The sequence below is a fragment of the Arachis hypogaea genome, chromosome 16 (genome assembly GCF_003086295.3).
Source record: "Arachis hypogaea cultivar Tifrunner chromosome 16, arahy.Tifrunner.gnm2.J5K5, whole genome shotgun sequence".
Taxonomy (NCBI): domain Eukaryota; kingdom Viridiplantae; phylum Streptophyta; class Magnoliopsida; order Fabales; family Fabaceae; genus Arachis; species Arachis hypogaea.
In genome coordinates, this window is record NC_092051.1 from 49,903,417 (window position 1) to 49,920,640 (window position 17,224).

General features: G+C 40.2%; 1 non-coding gene across 1 annotated transcript; it reads right to left on the bottom strand.

The window, feature by feature from the left end:
• Positions 1-8,066: 8,066 nt before the first annotated feature.
• On the bottom strand, positions 8,067-8,174 carry LOC112760919 (small nucleolar RNA R71). The gene has a single exon (XR_003181333.1). It is a non-coding gene; the product is annotated as a small nucleolar RNA R71 (small nucleolar RNA).
• Between the last annotated feature and the right edge of the window lie 9,050 nt (positions 8,175-17,224).

Below are 17,224 nucleotides of genomic sequence, written 5' to 3' on the forward strand. Positions count from 1 at the left end.
AGGCACGCGGTCTTAGTATGATGAACAGAGCTGATTGTCACGGATCATCCTATTCACCATGTTGAAGAACGAGTATACATCTTAGAATTAAATCAAACACGGATCGAAGAGAAACAGTAATATTTATTAATTCATAGGACTCAGCAGGGCTCCTCCCTTCAACCTGGGAGGTTTAGAAACTCATACTGATAGAAAATACAATGGTAAAAATGAAAGTATGATGTAAAGTTGGTAGATGATGTTGTTGTTCGGATAACATACATCTAATCCCTTAAATACTAAACTAATGACTAGTAAGGGTAAAACAGTCTTTTTAGTGCTAAAATCCACTTATGGGGTCCACTTGGTGAGTGTTTGGGCTGAGATTTGATGAGATGCAAGTGCTATGAGGCCTCTAGGGCATTGAACGCTGTCTAGGGGCTCCTCTTTGGGCGTTTAGATGCTGGTATCTTCTCCTTGGGCGCTGGACGCCTGAAAGAGGGTAGGAGGCTGACGTTGGACACCAGTTTTGGGCCTTCTAATCTGATACAAAGTATGTACTATATTGCTGGAAAGCTCTAGAAGTCAGATTTCTATAGCCATTGAGAACGCTCTATTTGGACTTCTGTAGCTCTGGAAAAGCTCTTCCAAGTGCAAGGAGGTCAGATCAGGACAGCATCTGCTGTGCTTTCTCTGTTTCTGAATCAACCTTTTGCTCCAACTCCTCAATTTCAGCCAGAAAATATCTGAAATTATACAAAAATACAAAAATTCAAAGTAGAATCTAAAAATGTGAACTTAACACTAAAACCTATAAAAACTTAATAAAAACTAAACAAAGTATACTAAAAACTATATGAAAATGATGCCAAAAAACGTATAAAATATCTGTCCATCACAACACCAAACTTAAACTGTTGCTTGTCCCCAAGAAACTAAAAAACACAGCACAAGAAAAAGAAAAGTAAGATATAATAAATTTCAGAGTTTCCAATGAAGCTCAGTTACAATTAGATGAGCGGAACTTAGTAGCTTTTTGCTTCTAAATAGTTTTGGCATCTCATTATCCATTGAAACTCAGAATGGTTGGCATCTTTAGGAACTTAGAATCCAGATGATATTATTGACTCTCCTAGTTCAGTTGTTTTTTATTCTTGAACACAGATTTTAGAGTCTTGGCCGTGACCCTAAACACTTTATTTTCCAGTATCACCACCAGATACATAAATGCCACAAACACTTTAACTGGGTGAACCTTTTCAAATTGTGATTCAGCTTTACCAGAATCCCTAGATAGAGGTGTCCAGATTTCTTAAGCACACTCTTTTTACCTTGGATCACGACTTTAACTGCTCAGTCTCAAGCTTTTCACTTGACACCTTCACGCCACAAGCACATGGTTAGGGACAACTTGGTTAAGCTGCTTAGGCCAGGATTTTGTTTCCTTTAGGCCCTCCTATCCATTGATGCTCAAAGCCTTAGATCCTTTTACCTTTGCCTTTTGGTTTAAAGGGTTATTGGCTTTTTCAATCTACGCTTCTTTTCTATCATTTTTTGGCAATAATGGATTTTTCTCTTTATTTATTTTTTTCGCCATTTTTTTCGCATGCATATGTAATTTTTTTTTCTTTTGCAACATGCTTTTTCTTGGTTCAAGAATCAATTTTTGAGATTTTTCAGATTACCAATAATACTTTTCCTTTTTCATAATTCTTTCAAGAGCCAACATTCTAAAATTTCAATTTCAAATATGCACTATTCATTCATACATTCAGAAAACAAAAGCAATGCCACCACATCAAGATAATTGAACTACTCTTATTTTAAACTTGAAATTCATGTATCTCTCAATTCTTTTCAAATAAAATTTTTCTTTTAAGCAAGGTGAGAGATATATGGAACATTCTACATCTATAAGACATCAATGCAAATGATCATGCAATAAGAACAAGAGAACAGACATAACAGAAAACAAAAAAATAATGAAAGGGAAAAGAGATAAAAGAGAATGAATCCACCTTTAATGGTGGCAGCTAGTACTCCTCCTTGAGGATCCAATGTGATGCTTAATCTCTTCAATGTCACTCCTTTGCCTTTGTTGTTCTTCCCTTATAGCCCTTTGATCTTTTCTGATGGATCTTTGGTCTTCCCTTATTTCATTGAGGGTGATGGAGTGCTCTTAATGCTCCATCCTCAATTGCTCCATGTTAGTGCTCAAGTCTCTAAGAGAAGTCTGCCATTGATCCCAATAGCTTTGAGGAGGAGAATACATCCCTTGAGGCATCTCAGGGATCTCAGGTTGAGGCGGTTGCACAGGCTTTTGTGCATGCTCTCTAGTTTGCTCCATCCTCTTCTTAGTGATGGGATTATCCTTTCCAATGGAGATATCTCCTTCTATGACAATTCCAGCTGAATTACATAGATGATAGATTAGGTGTGGGAATGCCAACCTTGCATTAGTGGAAGACTTCTCAGCTATCTTGTACAGTTCTTGAGGAATCACCTCATGTACTTCCACCTCACTTCCAGTCATGATGTAATAGATCATGATAGCTCTGTCAACAGTCACTTCTGACCGATTGCTAGTGGGAATAATGGAACGTTGGATGAATTCCAACCATCCTCTAGCTTTGGGCTTGAGGTCAAGCCTTCTTAGTTGAATGGGCTTGCCTTGGGAATCCCTTTTCCACTGTGCTCATTCCACACAGATATCTGAGAGCACTTGATCGAGTTTTTGATCAAAATTGACTCTTCTAGTGTAAGGATGTGGGTCCCCTTGCATCGGAGGCAAGTTGAACGCCAACCTCACACTTTCCATGCTGAAATCTAAGATTCTTCCTCGGACCATGGTACTCCAATTCTTGGAATTTGGGTTCACACCAATGTCATGGTTTTTAGTAACCCATGCGTTAGCATAGAACTCTTGCACCATTAGAATCCCAACATCTTGAATCGGATTGGTTAGGACTTTCCAACCTCTTCTCTGGATCTCTCTTCGGATTTTCGGATACTCATTCTTCTTGAGCTTGAAAGGGACCTCAGGGATCACTTTCTTCTTTGCCACTACTTCTTGGAAGTGGTCTTGATGAGATTTGGTGATGAATCTCTCCATCTTCCAAGATTCAGAGGTGGTAGCTACTGCCTTTCTTTTCCTCTTTCTAGAGGGTTCTCCAACCTTGGGTGCCATGAATGGGAATGGAGAGAAAAAAAGAATTTGATTTTTAAGTAAGTGGGGGTTGGTGGGAGTTATGATGGATTTGGGGAAGTGATATAGATGTGATTGGGATAGGGTTTATAGGGAAGTGTGTATGGGAAAGTGTGAAAGTAAATAGGAGTAAGTGGGGGTAGGTAAGGATGCTGTGGGACCCACTGGTCCTGAGAGGCTAGGGAATTCAGATTCCTACCCTCTGCACTGGCATTTGAATGCCCATGGTCTACTCACTGGTTGGCGTTCAACGCCAGAAATGCTGCCTATTCAGGGCGTTAAACGCCTAGGGTCTGCTCCCTGGCTAGTGTTTAACTTCAACAGAACTCCATCCAGAGTGTTCTATTTTCTCTGCTGAACATTTCTGTCTCTGTTCTGACTGCTTCACATGATCATGAACCTAAGAAAATAACTTTTAAAAAATAAAATTAAGAAATAGAAATAATAAATAATTAATTAAGGTTGGTTGCCTCCCAACAAGCGCTTCTTTAACGTCATTAGCTTGACGGTTAGCTCCTTACGGAGGTGAGTATGGGCTCAGAATTTTGCCCTTTACAGTAAACTTTCTCCCTGTCTCCTCATGAATGAGCTCCACATGCTCTAAAGACAGGATACGACTCACTGTATGTGGTATGATTGGTTTCTTGGTAAAGACAACTCTCATGCCAGGTGAAAGGCCTTCAGTAGGGACTTTCTTGTCCCTCCAGCCTTTAGGTACTTTTTTCTTAGTACCTTTGTGCTTAGAGTTTGTTGATGGCTGCCTGATGAGCGGATAATTTATACGCTTTTTGACATTGTTTTTAGTATATTTTTAGTAGGATCTAGTTACTTTTAGGGATGTTTTCATTAGTTTTTATGTTAAATTCATATTTCTGGACTTTACTATGAGTTTGTGTGTTTTTCTGTGATTTCAGGTATTTTCTGGCTGAAATTGAGGGACTTGAGCAGAAATCAGATTCAGAGGTTGAAGAAGGACTCCTGATGCTGTTGGATTCTGACCTCCCTGCACTCAAAATGGATTTTCTGGAGCTACAGAACTCGAAATGGCGTGCTTCCAATTGCGTTGGAAAGTAGACATCCAGGGCTTTCCAGAAATATATAATAGTCCATACTTTGATCAAGAATAGACGACGTAAACTGGCGTTCAACGCCAGTTTTCCACCCAAATCTGGCGTCCAACGCCAGAAAAGGAGCCAAAACCAGAGTTGAACGCCCAAACTGGCACAAAAGCTGGCGTTCAACTCCAAGAAGGACCTCTACACGTGCAACACTCAAGCCCAGCCCAAGCACACACCAAGTGGGCCCCGGAAGTGGATTTATGCATCAATTACTTACTTCTGTAAACCCTAGTAGCTAGTTTATTATAAATAGGACCTCTTACTATTGTATTAGACGTCTTTTTGACAATCTTTGGTCTCAGTTTTAATCCATTGTTCGTCTTAGGAGACTATTGATCTCGTTTAGGGGGCTGGCCATCTCGGCCATGCCTGGACCTCCACTTATGTATTTTCATACGGTAGAGTTTCTACACTCCATAGATTAAGGTGTGGAGCTCTGCTGTTCCTCAAAGATTAATGCAAAGTACTACTGTTTTCTATTCAATTCTTCTTATTTCTCTTCTAAGATATCCATTCGCACCCAAGAACGTGATGAAGGTGATGATTATGTGTGACGCTCATCATCCTTCTCCCTTATGAACACGTGCCTGACAAACACTTCCGTTCTACATGAAGTAAGCTAGAATGAATATCTCTTAGATCTCCTAACCAGAATCTTCGTGGCGTAAGCTAGAATGATGGCGGCATTTAAGAGAATCCGGAAAGTCTAAACCTTGTCTGTGGCATTCCGAGTAGGATTCAATGATTGAATGACTGTGACGAGCTCCTAACTCGCGATTGCAGGGCGTTAGTGACAGACGCAAAAGGATAGTAAATCCTATTCCAGCATGATCGAGAACCGACAGATGAATAGTCGTGCCGTGACAGGGTGCGTGAGCATATTATTCACTGAGAGGATAAGATGAAGCCATTGGCAAGGGTGATGCCTCCAGACGATTAGCCGTGCCGTGACAGGGCATTGGATCATTTTCCCGAGAGATGACCGAAAGTAGCCATTGACAGTGGTGATGTATCACATAAAGCCAGCCATGGAAAGGAGTAAGACTGATTGGATGAAGATAGCAGGAAAGCAGAGGTTCAGAGGAACGAAAAGCCTCTCCATTCGCTTATCTGAAATTCCTACCAATGATTTGCATAAGTACCTCTATCCCTATTCTATTATTTATTATTCGAAAACTCCATCATCAATTTATATCCGCCTAACTGAGATTTACAAGGTGACCATAGCTTGCTTCATACCAACAATCTCCGTGGGATTCGACCCTTACTCACGTAAGGTATTACTTGGACGACCCAGTGCACTTGCTGGTTAGTTGTATCGAAGTTGTGACAATTATGAATTAAGATCAGAGCACCAAGCTTTGGAGCCATTACCAGGATTTGTTCGAGCCTGGAGATCACAATTTCGTGCACCAAGTTTTTGGCGCCGTTGCCGGGGATTGTTTGAGTTTGGACAACTGACGGTTCATCTTGTTGCTCAGATTAGGTAATTTTCTTTTTGTTTTATTTTCAAAAATTTTTCAAAAATCTTTTAAAAATTTTTCTTTTGTTTTCGAAAAAAAATGTTTTCAAAAAAAAAAAATTTATTCAAAATTTTTAAAGAATGAATTCTAGTGTTTCATGAAGCATGTGAAGCCTGGCTGGCTGTAAAGCCATGTCTAAATTCTTTTGGACTGAGGCTTCCAACCATCAGCTGTTATACAACTGTAGGGTATGTCAGGCATGTCATGTCTGAATTACATGCTGAAGCTTGGCTGGCCATTGGCCATGTCTAGTGTTTTGGACCGGAGCTTTCATTGAAAGCTTGGCTGGCTAGTGAGCCATGTCTAATTCCTGGACTGAAGCTTTAGACTAAGAATGCAAGATTCCTGGAATTCATGTTAAAAATTTTGGAATCCTTATTTTTCTTTTTCATATAATTTTCGAAAAAAATCCAAAAAAATTAGAAAATCATAAAAATCAAAAACATTTTTTGTGTTTCTTGTTTGAGTCTTGAGTCATATCATAAGTTTGGTGTCAATTGCATATTCATCTTGCATTTTTTCGAAAATTTCATGCATTCATAGTGTTCTTCATGATCTTCAAGTTGTTCTTGGTAAGTCTTCTTGTTTGATCTTGATGATTTTTTGTTTTGTGTTGTATTGTGTTTTTCATATGCATTCTTGAATTCTTAGTGCCTAAGCATTAAAGAATTCTAAGTTTGGTGTCTTGCATGTTTTCTTTGCATTAAAAATTTTTCAAAATTGTGTCTTTGATGTTCATCTTGACATTCATAATGTTCTTGGTGTTCATCTTGACATTCATAGCATTCTTGCATTCATCACATGTTTTGATCTAAAATTCTCATGCATTGCATCATTTTCATGTTTTTCATTAAAAATTCAAAAAATCAAAAAATATCTTTCCTTTTTTCTCTCATCAAATTCGAAAATTTGGATTGACTTTTTCAAAAATTTTTAAAATCAAGTTGTTTCTTATGAGTCAAATCAAATTTTCAATTTGAAAATCTTATCTTTTTCAAAAATCAAATTTTTTCAAATTTCTTAGTTATTTTCGAAAATTATAAAAATGTTTTTCAAAAAAATCTTTTTCTTATTTTTTATATCAAATTTTCGAAAATAACAATAACAATTAATGTTTTGATTCAAAAATTTCAAGTTTGTTACTTACTTGTTAAGAAAGATTCAAACTTTAAGTTATAGAATCATATCTTGTGATTTCTTGTGAATCAAGTCATTAATTGTGATTTTAAAAATCAAATCTTTTTCAAAAAAACTAATTTTTATCATATCTTTTCAAAAATATCTTCTTATCTTATCTTTTTCAAAAATATGATTTCAAAATATCTTTTCTAACTTCCTAACTTCTTATCATTTCAAAATTTGTTTCAACTAACTAACTAACTTTTTGTTTGTTTCTTATCTTTTCCAAAACCACCTAACTAACTCTCTCTCTCTAATTTTCGAAAATATCCCCCCCCCTTTTTCAAAATTTCTTTTTTATTAATTAATTATTCTAATTTTTAGTTTTAATTTTCGAAAACTACTAACCTTTTTCAAAAACTATTTTCGAAAATCACTAACTCTTTTTTCAAAAATAATTTTCGAAAATTCTCTTCTCTCTCATCTCCTTCTATTTGTTTATTCATCTACTAACATCTCTCCCTCACTCACAAAAAAAAAAAGAGGAACTCTACTATTATTATTTTTCTGTGCCCTCTTCTTTGTCATATGAGCAGGAGCAAGGATAAGAACATTCTTGTGGAAGCAGATCCAGAACCTGAAAGGACTCTGAAGAGAAAACTAAGAGAAGCTAAAATACAACAATCCAGAGATAACCTTTCAGAAATTTTCGAACAGGAAGAGGAGATGGCAGCCGAAAATAATAATAATGTAAGGAAGATGCTTGGTGACTTTACTGCACCTAATTCCAATTTACATGGAAGAAGCATCTCCATTCCTGCCATTGGAGCAAACAACTTTGAGCTGAAACCTCAATTAGTTTCTCTGATGCAGCAGAACTGCAAGTTTCATGGACTTCCATCTGAAGATCTTTCTCAGTTCTTAACTAAATTCTTGCAGATATGTGATACTGTTAAGACTAATGGAGTAGATCCTGAAGTCTACAGGCTCATGCTTTTCCCTTTTGCTGTAAGAGACAGAGCTAGATTATGGTTGGATTCTCAACCCAAAGATAGCCTGAACTCTTGGGATAAGCTGGTCACGGCTTTCTTAGCCAAGTACTTTCCTCCTCAAAAGCTGAGCAAGCTTAGAGCTGATGTTCAAACCTTCAGACAGAAAGAAGGTGAATCCCTCTATGAAGCTTGGGAAAGATACAAACAGTTGACCAAAAAGTGTCCTTCTGACATGCTTTCAGAATGGACCATCCTAGATATATTCTATGATGGTTTATCTGAGCTATCAAAGATGTCACTGGACACTTCTGCAGGTGGATCCATTCACCTAAAGAAAACGCCTGCAGAAGCTCAAGAACTCATTGACATGGTTGCTAATAACCAGTTCATGTACACTTCTGAAAGGAATCCTGTGAACAATGGGACGCCTATAAAGAAGGGAGTTATTAAAGTTGATACTCTGAATGCCATATTGGCTCAGAATAAAATATTGACTCAGCAAGTCAATATGATCTCTCAGAGTCTGCATGGAATGCAAGCTGCATCCAACAGTACTCAAGAGGCATCTTCTGAAGAAGAAGCCTATGATCCTGAGAACCCTGCAATAGCAGAGGTAAATTACTTAGGTGAACCTTATGGAAACACCTATAACTCAACATGGAGAAATCATCCAAATTTCTCATGGAAGGATCAAAAGCCCCAACAAGGCTTTAATAATGGTGGAAGAAACAGGTTTAGCAATAGCAAGCCCTTTCCATCATCAACTCAGCAACAGACAGAGAACTCTGAACAAAATGCTTCTAATTTAGCAAATCTAGTCTCTGATCTATCTAAGGCTACTGTAAGTTTCATGAATGAAACAAGGTCTTCCATTAGAAATCTGGAAGCACAAGTGGGCCAGCTGAGTAAAAGGATCACTGAAATCCCTCCTAGTAATCTCCCAAGCAATACAGAAGAGAATCCAAAAGGAGAGTGCAAGGCCGTTGACATAAGCATCATGGCCGAACCTGAGAGGAGAGGAGAGGACGTGAATCCCAAGGAGGAAGACCTCATGGGACGTCCAGTGGTCAATAAGGAGCTTCCCTCTGAGGAACCAAAGGACTCTGAGGCTCATCTAGAGACCATAGAGATTACATTGAACCTCCTTATGCCCTTCATGAGCTCTGCTGAGTATTCCTCTTTTGAAGAGAATGAGGATGTTACTGAAGAGCAAACTGCCAAGTTTCTTGGTGCAATCATGAAGCTGAATGCCAAATTATTTGGCATTGATACTTGGGAAGTTGAACCTCCCTTGTTCATCAATGAACTAAGTGATCTGGATCAACTGACATTGCCTTAGAAGAAACAGGATCCTGGAAAGTTCATAATACCCTGTACCATAGGCACCATGATCTTTAAGGCTCTGTGTGACCTTGGTTCAGGAATAAACCTCATGCCCCTCTCTGTAATAGAGAAACTGGGAATCTATGGGGTGCAAGCTGCTAAAATCTCACTAGAGATGGCAGACAGCTCAAGAAAACAGGCTTATGGACAAGTAGAAGATGTGTTAGTAAAGGTTGAAGGCCTTTACATACCTACTGATTTCATAGTCCTGGATACTGGAAAGGAAGAGGATGAATCCATCATCCTAGGAAGACCTTTCCTGGCCACAGCAAGAGCTGTGATTGATGTTGACAGAGGTGAACTAGTCCTTCAATGGAATAAGGACTCCCTTGTGTTTAAAACTCAAGGATCTCCCTCTGCAACCATGGAGAGGAAGCATGAAAAGCTTCTCTCCAAGCAGAGTCAACCAGAGCCCCCACAGTCAAACTCTAAGTTTGGTGTTGGGAGACCACAACCAAACTCTAAGTTTGGTGTTGAACTCCCATATCCAAACTCTAAGTTTGGTGTTGGAGAGTCTCAACAAAGCTCTGCACATCTGTGAGGCTCCATGAGAGCCCACTGTCAAGCTATTGACATTAAAGAAGCGCTTGTTGGGAGGCAACCCAATGTTTATCTAATTCTTATTTTTATTGTTTTTCATGTTTACTTAGGTTCATGATCATGTGGAGTCACAAAATAAATATAAAAATTGAAAACGGAATCAAAAACAGCAGAAGAAAAATCACACCCTGGAGGAGCATCTGTCTGGCGTTCAGCGCCAGAACAGAGCATGGTTCTGGCGCTGAACACCCAAAATGGGCAGCTTCTGGGCGCTGAACGCCAGAACAGGCATGGTTTTGGCGTTCAACACCAGAAATGGCACACAAATGGGCGTTGAACGCCCAAAATGGCCACCAACCTGGCGCTGAACGCCCAGAGTTGGGTACAAAGGCATTTTTACATGCCTAATGGGTGCATGGATGTAAATCCTTGAACACCTCAGGATCTGTGGACCCCACAGGATCCACTCAGGATCTGTGGACCCCACAGGATCCACTCAGGATCTGTGGACCCCATAGGATCCCCACCTACCTCTACTCACTTCTTCTCACCACTTTCTTTCACACAACCCCATAAACACTCTTCCCCAAAAACCCTTCACCAATCACCTCAAACTCTCTTCCCCATCACCTCTTCACCACTCACATCCATCCACTCTTCCCCATAAACCTACCTCATAAACTCCACCTACCTTCAAAAATTCAAAAGCAATTTCCCACCCAAACCCACCCATATGGCCGAAACCTTCCCCCCCTCCCTTCCCTATATAAAGACCTCCATTCTTCATCAAATTCACACAACACACCCATCTACACTCCTCTTGGCCGAAACCACATCTCCCTCTCCCTCTCCATATTTCTTCTTCTTCTCCTTCTATTCTTTTATTGCTCGAGGGCGAGCAATATTCTAAGTTTGGTGTGGTAAAAGCATAGCTTTTTTGTTTTTCCATTACCATTGATGGCCCCTAAGACCGGAGAATCCTCTAGAAGAGGGAAAGGGAAGACAAAAGCTTCCACATCCGAGTCATGGGAGATGGAAAGGTTCATCTCCAAAGCCCATCAAGACCACTTCTATGATGTTGTGGCCAAGAAGAAGGTGATCCCTGAGGTCCCTTTCAAACTCAAAAGAAATGAGTATCTGGAGATCCGACATGAAATTCAAAGAAGAGGGTGGGAAGTTCTAACAAATCCCATCCAACAAGTCGGCATCCTAATGGTTCAAGAGTTCTATGCCAATGCATGGATCACCAAGAACCATGATCAAAGTAAGAACCCGGATCCAAAGAACTATGTTACAATGGTTCGGGGGAAATACTTGGATTTTAGTCCGGAAAATGTGAGGTTGGCGTTCAACTTGCCAAACATGGAAGAGAACGCACGCCCCTACACAAGGAGAGTCAACTTTGATCAAAGGTTGGACCAAGTCCTTATGGACATATGTGTAGAAGGAGCTCAATGGAAGGTTGACTCCAAAGGCAAGCCGGTTCAACTAAGAAGATTGGACCTCAAGCCTGTAGCTAGAGGATGGTTGGAGTTCATTCAATGCTCAATCATTCCCACTAGCAACCGGTCTGAAGTTACTATAGACCGGGCCATCATGATCCACAGCATCATGATTGGAGAAGAGGTGGAAGTTCATGAGATTATACCTCAAGAACTCTACAAAGTGGCTGATAAGTCCTCCACCATGGCAAGGTTAGCCTTTCCTCACCTCATTTGCCACCTATGCAATTCGGCTGGGATTGACATAGAGGGAGATATCCTCATTAAAGAGGACAAGTCCATCACTAAGAAAAAGATGGAGCAAGCAAGAGAGCCCATTCATGGAGCTCAAGAGGCGTAGGAAGCTCATCACCATGAGATCCCGAAGATGCCTCAAATGCACTTTCCTCCACAAAACTATTGGGAGCAAATCAACACCTCCCTAGAAGAATTGAGTTCCAATATGGGACAACTAAGGGTGGAACATCAAGAGCACTCCATCATGCTTCATGAAATAAGAGAAGATCAAAAAGCAATGAGGGAGGAGCAACAAAGACAAGGAAGAGACATAGAAGAGCTCAAGGACATCATTGGTGCCTCAAGAAGGAAACGCCACCATCACTAAGGTGGATTCATTCCTTGTTCTTGCTTTCTCTGTTTTTCATTTTCTATGTTATGTGCTTATCTATGTTTGTGTCTTCATTACATGATCATTAGTAGTAGTAACTATGTCTTAAAGTTATGAATGTCCTATGAATCCATCACCTCTCTTAAATGAAAAATGTTTTAATTCAAAAGAACAAGAAGTACATGAGTTTCGAATTTATCCTTGAACTTAGCTCACTTATATTGATGTGGTGACAATGCTTCTTGTTTTCTGAATGTATGCTTGAACAGTGCATATGTCTTTTGAAGTTGTTGTTTAAGAATGTTAAATATGTTGGCTCTTGAAAGAATGATGACTAGGAGACATGTTATTTGCTAATCTGAAAAATCATAAAAATGATTCTTGAAGCAAGAAAAAGCAGCAAAGAACAAAACTTGCAGAAAAAAAATAGGCGAAAATAGAAAAAAAAAAAAAGCAAGCAGAAAAAGCCAAAGCTCTTAAAACCAAGAGGCAAGAGCAAAAAGCCAATAACCCTTAAAACCAAAAGGCAAGGGCAAATAAAAAGGATCCCAAGGCTTTGAGCATCAGTGGATAGGAGGACCTAAAGGAATAAAATCCTGGTCTAAGCGGCTAAACCAAGCTGTCCCTAACCATGTGCTTGTGGCGTGTAGGTGTCAAGTGAAAACTTGAGACTGAGCGGTTAAAGTCAAGGTCCAAAGCAAAAAAAGAGTGTGCTTAAGAACCCTGGACACCTCTAATTGGGGACTTTAGCAAAGCTGAGTCACAATCTGAAAAGGTTCACCCAATTATGTGTCTGTGGCATTTATGTATCCGGTGGTAATACTGGAAAACAAAGTGCTTAGGGCCACGGCCAAGACTCATAAAGAAGCTGTGTTCAAGAATCATCATACTGAACTAGGAGAATCAATAACACTATTCGAAATCTGAAGTTCCTATAGATGCCAATCATTCTGAACCTCAATGGATAAAGTGAGATGCCAAAACTATTCAAGAGGCAAAAAGCTATAAGTCCCGCTCATATGATTGCAGCTATGTTTCATTGATAGTTTGGAATTTATAGTATATTCTCTTCTTTTTATCCTATTTGATTTTTAGTTGCTTGGGGACAAGCAACAATTTAAGTTTGGTGTTGTGATGAGTGGATAATTTATACGCTTTTTGACATTGTTTTTAGTATATTTTTAGTAGGATCTAGTTACTTTTAGGGATGTTTTCATTAGTTTTTATGTTAAATTCACATTTCTGGACTTTACTATGAGTTTGTGTGTTTTTCTGTGATTTCAGGTATTTTCTGGCTGAAATTGAGGGACTTGAGCAGAAATCAGATTCAGAGGTTGAAGAAGGACTGCTGATGCTATTGGATTCTGACCTCCCTGCACTCAAAATGGATTTTCTGGAGCTACAGAACTCTAAATGGCGTGCTTTCAATTGCGTTAGAAAGTAGACATCCAGGGCTTTCCAGAAATATATAATAGTCCATACTTTGGCCAAGAATAGACGATGTAAACTGGCGTTCAACGCCAGCTTTCCACCCAAATCTGGCGTCCAGCGCCAAAAAAGGAGCCAAAACCAGAGTTGAACGCCCAAACTGGCACAAAAGCTGGCGTTCAACTCCAAGAAGGACCTCTACACGTGCAACACTCAAGCCCAGCCCAAGCACACACCAAGTGGGCCCCGGAAGTGGATTTATGCATCAATTACTTACTTCTGTAAACCCTAGTAGCTAGTTTATTATAAATAGGACCTCTTACTATTGTATTAGACGTCTTTTTGACCATCTTTGGTCTCAGTTTTAATCCATTGTTCATCTTAGGAGACTATTGATCTCGTTTAGGGGGCTGGCCATCTCGGCCATGCCTGGACCTCCACTTATGTATTTTCATACGGTAGAGTTTCTACACTCCATAGATTAAGGTGTGGAGCTCTGCTGTTCCTCAAAGATTAATGCAAAGTACTACTGTTTTCTATTCAATTCTTCTTATTTCTCTTCTAAGATATCCATTCGCACCCAAGAACGTGATGAAGGTGATGATTATGTGTGACGCTCATCATCCTTCTCCCTTATGAATGCGTGCCTGACAAACACTTCCGTTCTACATGAAGTAAGCTAGAATGAATATCTCTTAGATCTCCTAACCAGAATCTTCGTGGCGTAAGCTAGAATGATGGCGGCATTCAAGAGAATCCGGAAAGTCTAAACCTTTTCTGTGGCATTCCGAGTAGGATTCAATGATTGAATGACTGTGACGAGCTCCTAACTCGCGATTGCAGGGCGTTAGTGACAGACGCAAAAGGATAGTAAATCCTATTCCAGCATGATCGAGAACCGACAGATGAATAGCCGTGCCGTGACAGGGTGCGTGAGCATATTATTCACTGAGAGGATAAGATGAAGCCATTGGCAAGGGTGATGCCTCCAGACGATTAGCCGTGCCGTGACAGGGCATTGGATCATTTTCCCGAGAGATGACCGAAAGTAGCCATTGACAGTGGTGATGTATCACATAAAGCCAGCCATGGAAAGGAGTAAGACTGATTGGATGAAGATAGCAGGAAAGCAGAGGTTCAGAGGAACGAAAAGCCTCTCCATTCGCTTATCTGAAATTCCTACCAATGATTTGCATAAGTACCTCTATCCCTATTCTATTATTTATTATTCGAAAACTCCATCATCAATTTATATCCGCCTAACTGAGATTTACAAGGTGACCATAGCTTGCTTCATACCAACAATCTCCGTGGGATTCGACCCTTACTCACGTAAGGTATTACTTGGACGACCCAGTGCACTTGCTGGTTAGTTGTATCGAAGTTTTGACAATTATGAATTAAGATCAGAGCACCAAGCTTTGGAGCCATTACCAGGATTTGTTCGAGCCTGGAGATCACAATTTCGTGCACCACTGCCCAACACCAAACTTAGAATTGATGTTTGGGGGCTCTGCAAAGAAAGAACACTAGGTGTTGCACAGTTATCTCTCTTTTATCAGAGGGAGAATTGGGATGAGGCATCTTGAACAAGATGTGATCCTCCCCTAGTTGTAGAGTCAGTTCTCCCTTAGCCACATTAATGATAGTATTAGCAATGGCTAGGAAAGACCTTCGAAAGATGACAGAGTCATCCTCATCCTTTCCAATATCCAAGACTATGAAGTTTGCAGGGATGTAGTGGTCTTCAACCTTTACTAAGACATCCTCTACTAAGCCATATGGCTTCCTCATTATCTTGTCTGCCATCTCTAATGAGATGTTTGCAGCCTGCACCTCAAAGATTCCTAGCTTTTCTATTACAGAGAGTGACATGAGGTTTATACTTGACCCTAGGTCACACAGAGCCTTCTCAAAGGTCATGGTGCCTATGGTGCAAGGAATCAAGAAGTGTCCAGGATCTATAAGCTTTTGAGGTAACTTCTGTTGAACCAAAGCATTGAGTTCTTTGGAAAGCAACGGAGGTTCTTCCTCCATAGGCTTTGTACCAAATAACTTGGCATTTAGCTTCATGAGAGCTCCTAGGTACCGAGCAACTTGCTCTTCCCTAGTGTCTTCATCATCATCAGAGGATGAGTAATCATCAGAACTTATGCACTGCAGAAGTGCATGCAAAGGAACCTCTATGGTCTTTATGTGAGCCTTGGCTTCCTTTAGTTCTTAGATAAGGGTTTCTTAAGTGGGAATTGAGCACTCAGAGGGTGTGCTTTTACTGGCGTTCAACGCCTGTTCTGTTACCTCTTTGGGCGTTGAACGCCCATGCTGTGCACCCCTACTGGCTTTAAACACCAGTTCCCTTATCATTTTGGGCATTGAACGCCCAGCAGAGGTATCCCTGCTGGCATTCAACGCCAGCTTCTCTGTCTGGTTGGGCGTTGAACGCCAGTGAGGAACCCCTTACTGGCGTTCAATGCCAGAATCCCTGCTTGTTTGAATGCCCAGCCAGTGCTCCCTGGCTGGCGTTCAATGCCTTCTCATTCTCTCCAGATTCGGCCTCTGCCTCCAAGTGATGGCCTTGTACTCTTCTCTTGGGTTTACTTTAGTGTTACTTGGAAAAGTGTCAGGAGAAATCTCAGGGATCCTCTTGCTCAGTTGACCAACTTGTACCTCCAAATTTCTAATGGAGGACCTTATTTCGGTTATGAAACAATGAGTGGTCTTAGAGAGGCTGAAAACCAGAGTGACTAAGTCAGAAAGGCTCTGCTTAAAGGTTTCCATATTCCCTTGAGAAGATGGGAATGGTGGTCTGTTGTTGAACCTATTCTGGTTCCTTCCACCTTGATTATTATTGAAATATTGTTGAGGTTTCTGTTGATCCTTCCATGAAAGGTTAGGATGGTTCCTCCATGAAGGGTTGAAGGTGTTTCCATAGGGTTCTCCCATGTAATTCACCTCTTCCATGGTAGGATGATCAGGATCATAAGCATATACATCAGGAGATACTTCTTGGGTACTGCCAGCTGCAGTTTGCATTCCAGTCAAATGCTGGGAGATCATATTGACCTGTTGGGTCAAGATCTTGTTCTGAGCTAATACGACATTCAAAGTATCAACTTCAAGAACTCCTCTCTTTTGAGAGGTCCCTTGGTTTAGAGGATTTCTTTCAAAAGTATACATGAATTGGTTGTTTGCAACCATCTTAATGAGTTCTCTTGCTTCTGCAGGTGTTTTCTTCAAGTGGAGTGATCCACCTGTAGAGCTGTCTAATGAGATTTTGGACATCTCAAACAGACCACCATAGAACACGCCTATGATAGACCATTCTGAGAGCATGTTAGGAGAACATCTCCTGATTAGTTGCTTGTATCTTTCCCAAACTTCATAGAGGGATTCACCTTCTCTTTGTCTGAAGGTTTGAACTTCCATTCTAATTTTGCTCATCCTTTGAGGAGAAAAGAATTTAGCCAAAAAAGCATTAACCAGCTTTTTCCCAGAGTCTAAGCTCTCTTTTGGTTGAGAATATAACCATATCTTAGCTCTATCTCTTACAGCAAAGGGAAAGAACATAAGCTTGTAGACTTCAAAATTTACTCCATTGGTTTTAACAGTATCACAGATCTGCAAGAATTCAGCTAAGAACTGATGTGGATCTTTCAATGGAATTCCATGGAACTTGCAGTTCTGTTGTAAAAGAGAGACTAACTGAGGCTTAAGCTCAAAATTGTTAGTTCCAATGGCAGGTACAGAGATACTTCTGCCATAAAAGTCAGAGGTGGGCATGGTGAAGTCACCAAGAACCTTTCTGGCATCTCCTTCAGGTTTGGCCAT